The sequence below is a fragment of the Cricetulus griseus genome, chromosome 6, assembly GCF_003668045.3.
Source record: "Cricetulus griseus strain 17A/GY chromosome 6, alternate assembly CriGri-PICRH-1.0, whole genome shotgun sequence".
NCBI lineage: Eukaryota > Metazoa > Chordata > Mammalia > Rodentia > Cricetidae > Cricetulus > Cricetulus griseus.
In genome coordinates this window covers 19,908,013-19,918,089 of record NC_048599.1, presented here as the reverse complement: position 1 = coordinate 19,918,089, position 10,077 = coordinate 19,908,013, and positions in this window count along the sequence as shown.

Here is a 10,077-nt window from a genome sequence, read left to right as displayed (position 1 = left end):
CATTCGCTGGGGACTTCTTGCCTCTAAAGAAAGCTACAGCTGCCTAAAAAGATGGCAAACATGAGCAAATCTGTGAGGGCTCTGGATAGATGCACCCCTCCCTGCTGATGCTCCATAGATCAGCTTTGCTGTTGGCTGTGAGAGAGAGCTACTTGTTCCTGAGGCCTCCTCAGCCCTGCACCTCCCACCCCAACTAGGAACCCACCAGGACCCTGCCCCTGACATCTACCTGGAAGCATTAGCCATTCTCGGCGAAAACTGTCTGTGAATACACAGTTTGCACCTGCTTTGCTTAGGGTGTACTTTTAATGTTTTTCCTTTCAGAATGCCCTGGTTTAGACTTCACGTTATGTGATCCGTCAATTCCTAGAAGTCTGTTCTTGTATTTTAGGCCACATTTGTGCTCAATGTAGGGGAGAGATGAGAGTCTGGGGGTAGAGAAAAGTTCAAGAGAGGAATTCTCTCAAGTTTTTGTACCTTCTATTTCAATCAGTGTTTAATGACGCGTGTGAGAGTTTCAGGGAACATGTGTAAGGAACATGTAGATGTGAGAAAATGGGAAAACCAGCAGAGGAGGTGTGCAACCAAGTCTCAAGGTATTGGGGTTCATACTGGGGACCCTTGGCAGACCAGGTCTTGCCGAAGCATTACTTCACAATGGTGGGCAAAGTGTGTTGTGTCCATCACTTCTCTTTACTTGAAGGAGCTCAGAGCACACTTCAATGGCTTTTCACAAATGCTACAAAGCAAAGAATAACAGACACTAGTGTGTACTCTGAGCAAAATGAAGGGAGACGATCTAAGAAACCAGAGGAGGCGCTGATATGAACTCCAGAAGGGAAGATGGAACAGAGAGCAAAACACAAGTGGTACTTGGTCCCTAAATGCTTTTTGATCATCCCCGTTAGCTTAATTGATGCAAACATCCCTACAGGAAGCTCATCCACACGATGGTGAAATTAAAGTCCAATTATTTAATGCTCTTGTCTCCTTCTTGCACTGATGGCCCTGAGGGCAGACTTGACCTGCCTTTCTTGAGCATGTTGCCTGGACACAGTAAGAGAATAAAGGGATGGAGTCCATTAAGGACTGGATAGTGCCAGTTGCTTTCCAATGCTTTCTCATGCTGGCATTTGCCCTCTCTTTATGAGACTGAAAACTCTAGCAGGCCCGAGTTTGGAAAGTGTCCCCTTCCCTTTCCCTTGTAAACCATAGGTTACATCCCCAAAGCTAGCCAACAAGGCCTATTCCCTTATTTGTGTACTTTCTTATAGCAGACTCTCACCTGAGGCTGATCACCAATGCCCAGCAATCAAAAGGCCCCTTTGGTTCACCTAATTAACACCCGCAATCGAGATATCTATCCCACTGCACCCAGCCCATTCTAACACAGAGCTCCTCTCTTCTCTTCTTAAAAGTTACACCTGCAAGGTCATTGGCTGCTGTTTTTCTATTTCAGTCAGAAAGCAGCCACATTAACTTTTCTTTCCTGTTTAATAAAGGATCTCTCTGTGAAAGCAGGTGTTGGAGTGTGCTTTCTGCCTAATCTGGGGCCGGGGAAGGAGCTCCCCACTGCACAGGGTCCCCTTCAATGGGTACAATTTTCCCAGGATCACATTGCTAAAATTTCCAATCTAGACCTAACTTTTGAGCTTTGCTCCTTTGCCTTATAGGTTTCTTTTAGAAGTGGAATGTTTGTGAATGACACCCTGCCACTCATGGTGCCCTCCATTTCCCACCCTCAGATAGTATCCACCTCTGCTTCTAATCCACACCCCCTTGCCCCTCTTCAGTTCGCCTTCCCATTTCAAGGCAGCAGATTTACTCTACCTGGATTATTTAAAGGTTTATCATAGAAAAGGGTATTTTTGTTTAAGCAGAAGAGAAAATAACATTTAGAAGCCACATTCACCTTATTCTATTCTATCTACCAAAGAAACAAAGGCACAGGAGGATATGTGACATGGTTATTTTCTCTTTCATTGTTCAAAATTTGGTCAGAATTTGATGAGTGGGTGGAGTAGACTCCAATGTTATTCTAGCAAATATTCAATGACCAGTATTCTAGAAGGAAACAACTAATTATTGATTTTAGTATATACCCATTTCCACGATGTAAAATTTCCTGCCATAGCCAACTTCAGTCTATTTGCATTAAGACACTAAATGTGGGTATGTGGATATTATGTACAAAAATAACACAATATCTTACAATATTTTCATATTGTAGATCTAGTAGGCATGTACAATCTCATAGGTATTAATAATATATAGCAGAATAATAAGAAATAGAAAATTTTAAGTATTTATGAACGTTCATTATGTTTTAAATGCGATTTCTCTAACTTAGAGTCTATTGATTTTACTTCTATTGACAATTTGTCTGACAAGGAACAAACAAAATCCCTGTGAACTTACTGCTCAGCTGTCATGTGCTGACAGAACATGACCGTAGCTTTCTGCTTTCTGGTCTACCTCTGGGATAGGTCCTTCATTTGGAGTCTGCTCAGATATTTTCCTTAGCTCTCAAAGGGAAAGGCCTTCAGGTGCCACTATTAATGAAGTATGGTTCAGCACTAGCCACTGAAGTGTGGTTTAGGATTCTGGCTGGACATCAAGAGAATGAACTACTATCTTGTTCTTTTCACATTTTCAATATTTTATTTTTGTTTATTGTGTGTCTTAATTGTACATAATAATGGTTTTCATTATTTTAATGTGTGTATATAATCTATTCTGGTCATATTAACAGCTTTACTCTCTCTTGTCCTCTCCTGATCTCCTTCACATTCCCAACTCATTCCCCATCTAATTACCTGTCTTTCTTTTGTGAACCATTTTGCTTATTTAGAGTTCCTTATAGGAGAATCTGTGGAAGGTTATTTATAGGAGCATAGGCAACTCAGTAGTAGTTACACCACTGAAGAAAGTACATAGCCCCAGCATCCATTAGCTGCCTATAAGTCTTCAGAGTGATGGAGCCTTGAGAGCCTCTTCTTCTATAAAAGATTCTTGACAGGTCCAATCTTGTACAAGTCTTGAATAATGGTCAAACTGTTAAGAAATCAGTATTGCAACAGCCATGGAATGCCCTGAAGACTACAAGACTCCAGCCATGTCTCTTCCTCTAATAACACTGCCCACAACTGCCTTTTGGATGCCATCAAAGGTTGAGACCCTTTGTGTCCATGATATGATCTGTCATTACCACCTCTGCTTTTGATTATCTGTGAGGACTTCTTGTTGTTTGCTTTCTTTTCTTTTTCTAGAGTGTGCCACTTAAAGCTGAGCCTGAGAACTTCATGGCTCAGGATCTCTTATTTCTGGCTGAGCTCAGACAGAGAGAGATGCTGGCACAAGACATTAAGGCAGAGAAAGAGAAATAAGAATGGAATGTGTGTGCTCTCACTCTCCCTCACTTTTACTCTGACACTGGCTCTTAGATTGCCATCTCCCATGTTTCTCATCGGACAGTCCCATCTCACTTCTCCAGATCCCTATAAGATTCCCCCCCCCCGACAGTTATCAGTTGGTAACTCTGCAGATAGTCAGTTCATTAAATTCTTCCCAGATGAATGCTTTTTAATATCTTCTATGACACAGGCACCCTCTATTATGCACCAGGATCATATACCAGTGATAGATCCAGCTACACAGTCCTTAAAACCCAGTAGCCTAATTGTTTATACAAGGGACCTCATATTTTCACCCTTATTAACAGCAATGGGTAAGAAAGAGATGGGTTTACATGGCTTCTAGGAATTGAACTTAGGTCCTTATGCTTCAATAGCAAGTACTTTACAGACTGAGGCATTTCCCTAACCCTAAACACTAGATTTTTTTGTGTGCCTCTGGTTACGAACATAATAAGCCCTTTGCAATAGTAAAATATGATGTAGTAGATGTTGTCTCTGTCTCTCTTCTATAATCTACTACCAACCACTTGAACCATCATTTGTCCCTGTATTCGGATACATTTTCTTTCTACCATCTACCATGTTCCAGATTCCATCAACCGTCAAGTTCTGGCTATACATGGGAGATGGAAGGAGTTGATGGAGAGGTGAATGGGAAGAAAAAGCCATAGGTTCATTTTCTTCATGTCTAGCTTGCACAGCAGTGACACTAGCAAGTTTCTCAGAGCTCCTGGACCTCCTGGGGCTCCTGCAAAGCTGTACACTTCTGTTGCTCTGACCCTAGATGTGGCAATCATTTTCTACAATTGCTAAACTCTGGATTTCCTCATTTCTCCAACACTTTCGGTTCTTCTTGGACATTGAAGCTAATCCGGTACATTAAATTCTTTCTTGAACATACCTACTGCTTCTTCTTTGTGAAGACATCTTAACTGTCATCTTCTCTACTTCTTGCCCTTATGGGATAGATATGGGAGACTGTGGTCAGCAGCCATATTGCTTCACCTTCAGACTCTTCACTCCCTTTATCCTTTTTTCAGAAGTGCTCCTGTTTACCTGCTCCCACTGGAAGCTGCTGCTGTGTCACCCCTGTGCTTGGCAGGCTGTTGGTCCTTCCCTCCATGGCACTATGAGCCCTGTTTCTCAATATCTATGACTCATGGGTGGGTTGGTTTTCATTCCAGCCTTGATGGTGGTCCCGTGAAACCAAATCTTACCATGTATTGCATAGTAGCTGGTGCTGCTGAATTATGCTGGTACAGGCCTGAAAAAAAAAAGTGTTTCTCCCAAATTGTTAATGATTATAATTTCCCAAAGAGATTTGCAAGTCCAATCCTAGAGCCACTTGTTACATGGGACCTGGGGATCTTCTTATTTTTACAAATATATTATTATCAATTATTATTAATACTGGTGTGTGTCCATGTGTGTGCCAGTGTATGATGTGCATATGAACACATGTGTCATCATGCATGGAGGCCAGAGGACAACTTTAGGAAGTGGATTCTTGCCTTCCACCTTCATGTGGGTTCTGGGGATTGAATTTATGTCACCAGTCAGGTCCAGTAAGCAATTTGCTCACAGAGTCATTTCCCCAGCCTAGGATCTTCATTTTCAATAGTGTCCCAATTGATAAAGTTCTTGTCTTGGAAGCATGAGGAGCACATATAAAATTCCCCGAACCCATGTAAAACTGCCAAGCATAATAGTTCACACTTGTAATCCCAGTGCTGGGAAGGGGGTGATAGACAGGTCCCCAGGCTCACTAGTCTAGTCTAATCAACAAGCTTAGGCCAGTCAGAGACCCAGTCTCAAAAAAAAATGAGACAGACAACTCCTCAACAACAATACCCAAAGTTGACCTGTGCCCCCCCCCCAAAGGCATGCCCTCATGAATACAACACACACACACACACACACACACACACACACACACACACACAAACACACACACACAGAGAGAGAGAGAGAGAGAGAGAGAGAGAGAGAGAGAGAGAGGAAGGGGAATGAGAGAGGGAAAGAAAGAGAGAGAGAGAGACAGAGACAGAGAAGAGAGAAAATGTCTCTTATGTGCTCTGAGTCAGCCAGGCTTGAGGACAGATGCTGCCACAACAGAAGTGACAAGGGAGAAATCACTGGGTACATGAGGAAATAGAGAAAACAAATGTTAAACTAGCCAGAGTCTTACATGGATGCCAGGAATGGGCCTGTCTGATTTTCAAACACTGTTCCTCTGGAGCGGAAGGGAGGACTGCCCGTGCCCTGCCTTGTTGACTGACCGTGTCCTAGAGACTGCTTCCTACCACCTTCCATCTTTGCCTTCTCAGTATTCTAATGGCAGAGTTCCTGAGGGTAACCAGGCAACTCTGATCTCTGGCCCCAGCTCCTGCCTAGGGGTTGCCAGATATAACAAGGAATCCCCAGGGGAAAAAAATCGAATTTCAGAACAACAATATACATGCATATATTTATGCTGAAAAAGTATTTGTCATTCATCTGAAATTCAGCTTTCACTAGAAAGATGCATTTTGGATCACTGTATTTGGAAACCGTACTGCGTACACTTGTCTAGCACTGGGTGTAATGAAGCAATAACCTATGCCATGTTCCTTCTAAGAGAACAGATTGAACTTCTGCTTCTGTGAGCCCCTCCTGGAGCCAGGGAGGATGACGATGTCTTTAGTAAACAAGGTGCTCTGCTTGGCTTGTCACTGACAGACTCAATTGTGTATACATTTTCTTAGTACCCAAGGCTGGCTGGCTATCTGGGTTGCAAGTACATCCTCAAAATGACAATTGAGTATGTTCAAAGATCTATGATGACTTTGAGAAGTTAAGGAGAAGCTTCATCTATTTCAAAAATCCACATCAGCTTTGCTAACTTAATTTAGCTACATGATAATTCTTTTTCTGTTTTGATTATTAGAAAAACCTTTAACAATTTTTTCTAGCCCATTTTACATTTCTCATAAATATGTATCAAGTGCAGACCCTCTTGTGAGTGATGGGATTGTTTCCTGTCCTTGAGGAAGTGTCTTTCATTTATTTTATTCATTCAACACATCTTTTTCTGAGATTATATTATGTACCTCATGCTGTTCTAGGTGTTGGGATATTGAAGGGAAACCAAGCCAAACAAAATATAACCTTGAGGTGTTTGTGCTAGGAAGAAAACAGGGAAAGGAAGGCCCATGGGGGTGTGCCCTAAGAAGGCAGTGGGCTGAAAGATGTAAATGACACATTAAGAGAGCCTGCCCTGTAAAAGTGACTTGTAAGGAGCCAGGTGAAGGACAGCTGCTTTTATTTGTGACTTTATAAATTGTGAAATATCATTTTTTTCAATTCTAGACTCTCTGGCTGATTCTCATTTAGGATTTCAAGAAAGCTATAGCAAGTTTGCCTATCCATATATTTTTTTTGTAAAAGAAATCCCTTCATATGCTTTATACTTAATTTATTATTTTTAATATATAAAGTGGTAAGATGATACTGATCATAATACAATTAATGTACACACCCATTCTTCAAAGTCAAACAAGTCAGGACTACAATGTGGTTGTTTCTCATAAATATTTTCCATGAACTACCAGCTTGCATGATACTCTTGAGTATGGCTACACAGTGTTGAATCTTGTCCCCACCACTTATAAGTACCACTTTCACTATTTTTGTGCCTTGGTTTCCTAATATTCGAGGAGAGCAAGTGGTTGGCTAGACTCAACTTCCCAATATTAGGATAGCATGCGCTTTACCTCAGAATATGGTTGTAAACATTAAATAAGGGAATATATTATCATCTTCATAGAGTTCTTAATGGTATAAATGATTAACTGGCTCTCCAAAATTAAAAATAGTCCCAGATAGATCACATTTGCCACTATCTGTGTTATAAATAGTATTGCCTCAGCCATTCACCAAGTGTGGAATTTAGGTGACATATATAGTCAGTGCTAATGAGTTGCTCCAATATCTATAACACACTACACAATAATTTTTATATCAGACTATCAGTGGTTTTAATTTTTAGTAACACGAACTTCTGAGGGAAGTATCTGTATATATTTACTGATGGCTTTGTAGTCCTTATTTAGGCATCATTTCCACTCTAAGTACAATGGTTTTCATTGTGATGAGGGGTCTAATACATTACAGAGCATCTACAGTAACTCTTGACCTCTACAATCTAGGCACCAGGAACTTCTCTCATGCTCCAGTGTTATAACAACTAACCCTGCCATAGGTGTACCAAATGTCAGGCTGAGAAAGGTCACTCTAGAGAAATACAGTCAGGGGCCACCAAAATGGAGTTCTAGAAAAGACATCTAGAAACTAAAAGGAAACAGATTGCCTGCATCAAGAATTAAGTTTCAGCAACCAATGGATAAGCAGATTGGTTATAGAATTCACACATGAATACTTGAACTCTATGGGATGTCACAGGGAGGAGGAATGGCTGGTAGATTCGGGATGGACACTCATTTGTAGCACAAGTTTCAACAACCTGTTGCTGTCAGACCACCCTAGGCTGCTACTTAAAATCTGCTCTTTATTTGTCATGTGATTCTGGTCACGTGTTTTAAGCATCTTGAGCCTCAAAGACTGCATTTAATAAAACTTAAAAAAAATGAAGACTGACATGTGTTTTGTGAAAATAATGGTCAAATCTTATAAATATTCATTATAGACAAAGAGTGCTTGTTAGGTTTGGGCTTAGAGGGATTGATTGGCCTCGGGCAGGGACTCTGGAAGCCAAAAGTGTGGGCTGGGCTGGGGAAAGCAAAATGATAAAGTGCTTGCCTGGTCACACATAGCTGTGGATCACTGCTTGGAAACGTGAGAACAAAATGGGACCCCCAAGCTAATGACTTTCAGGTGTGCTGACCCAGCTGCCTGGCCACTGGGGACTAATGCCGAGGCCAAGGCCAACGCTCCAGGGCTGCCAAGGCAAACATCCAAGACCATGGTAAACCAACCAGGGCCAGGGACCCAGGCCTCCCACCAGATTGCATAGCACCCTGTGGCTGTGTGTGCCTGCACCTGCCCGCTGTGAAATCAACAGGTTCTGCTTCCCTGCCTCTCTCACCACTGTCCAGATCCCCCCTACTCAGGAGTATCTGAATCATCCCCTTACTCCTTACTTGGGACCTATTGCAGACCTGGTTGGTGGGGCTTTGGCTAAGTCTGACCTTCAGGCTTCTGGAAGAGAATGCCTCCATTCTCCTTCCCGTGGGCGTGTTGCCTGGCTCTATTCTTTTTGTGGTGTACTTTTTTTTTCTCCTAGTTTCATCACATTTCTTTGTTACCTCCAACTGTTTTCATCATCCATTTATAGAAGAGAATCTAAACAAAATACATGCCAGCTAAGTTCTTCTCCTACACTCTTTGCAGGGCTGTTGGACATTTGAGTATCACAGATACAATGTTTGACTACCCCAGGTGTGATGGAAGTGTGTGCAGGTGAGTGTAGTCAATGGCATGACGGTTGATGCCTACACAAACCACTCTTTGAAGATTCTTTGTTCCCAGCTTCCAGAAGGATCTTTTGTTATTCTGTAAGCAGGCCTGTGATGGTGCTTTTCTTGTGTATGGCTTTACAATCATGTCAGAGTCTAGACAACACTCCTTCTTTATTAGCTGTCCAAACCCTGTTTAAACTCTCTCTATGCCTTAATTAACTCATTTATCAAGCTGTAATGCCATCCCTTTCATTTGGTTACAGGGGACATCTACAGAGATGACATATTCTTTTATTCACAAGGTATCTGTAAATCGTCAATTATTTCCTAGGATCAGTACTACCAGGGATACTGGTATGAATACAGCATGGTCCCTCATCCTCAGGGACCTATAGTCTAGGTGGCAAGGCAGATGAAAAGCTTCAGAAAGGTGGTCCATTATACCAAAGATAGGAATGAGAGATGAGAGTGATGTCTCGCTGTAATGTGCCAACCATTCATAATCCCACTTCAGGGCCTTTCTGCTTGCTGTTGTACTCTCCTAAACTCATCCTTCAATCTCTGAAAACCTCCCCATTCTTTAACTTGCTTTGTATTGAATGCCATTGTCATTGACACCTCTATAACTTCATCGTTATAAAGTAGTGGGGTCTAATTCCCCATGTCTTTTATTTTCTTATAGACAAATTGCCATTCAATCTCATACTTCTTTCTTCCCCTCTCCCAAAATATGAGCTCTGTAGAGATTTGTCTGTTATACACACCATCTAAGACTATACCTGAAGTAGAGATAAATGCTTCAGCAAATATTTGTTGATTACATGGGCAAACCAGTACATAAAAGAAAGATTATCAGAATGAGTAGATTAACCATCAGCTGGCATGGGGGCCTGTGGTTGTATCAAGGTAGGGACTGTGGGTGGGTGGGTGGAGACTAGCTCTTACCATGTTGACAGCTCCACAGTAAAGCTTCTCTAGCACACCTAAGAGCTGAGTGACTGAACATTCCAGGCTTTAGAGGCCAGAGACTTATGGAGGCTTATTGCTGTGGACTTTAATCACTAGTGACAGTGGCACTTGGCAGCTCCTGTAATTCTCAGTTTCCAGCAGTAATGGGTTGTGGCAGTAGATAGCAGAGAGCAGCAAGCAGCAGCAGGCAATGGTTGCTGGTGTCACAGCTGTCATAATAGACATAGGCTATCTGG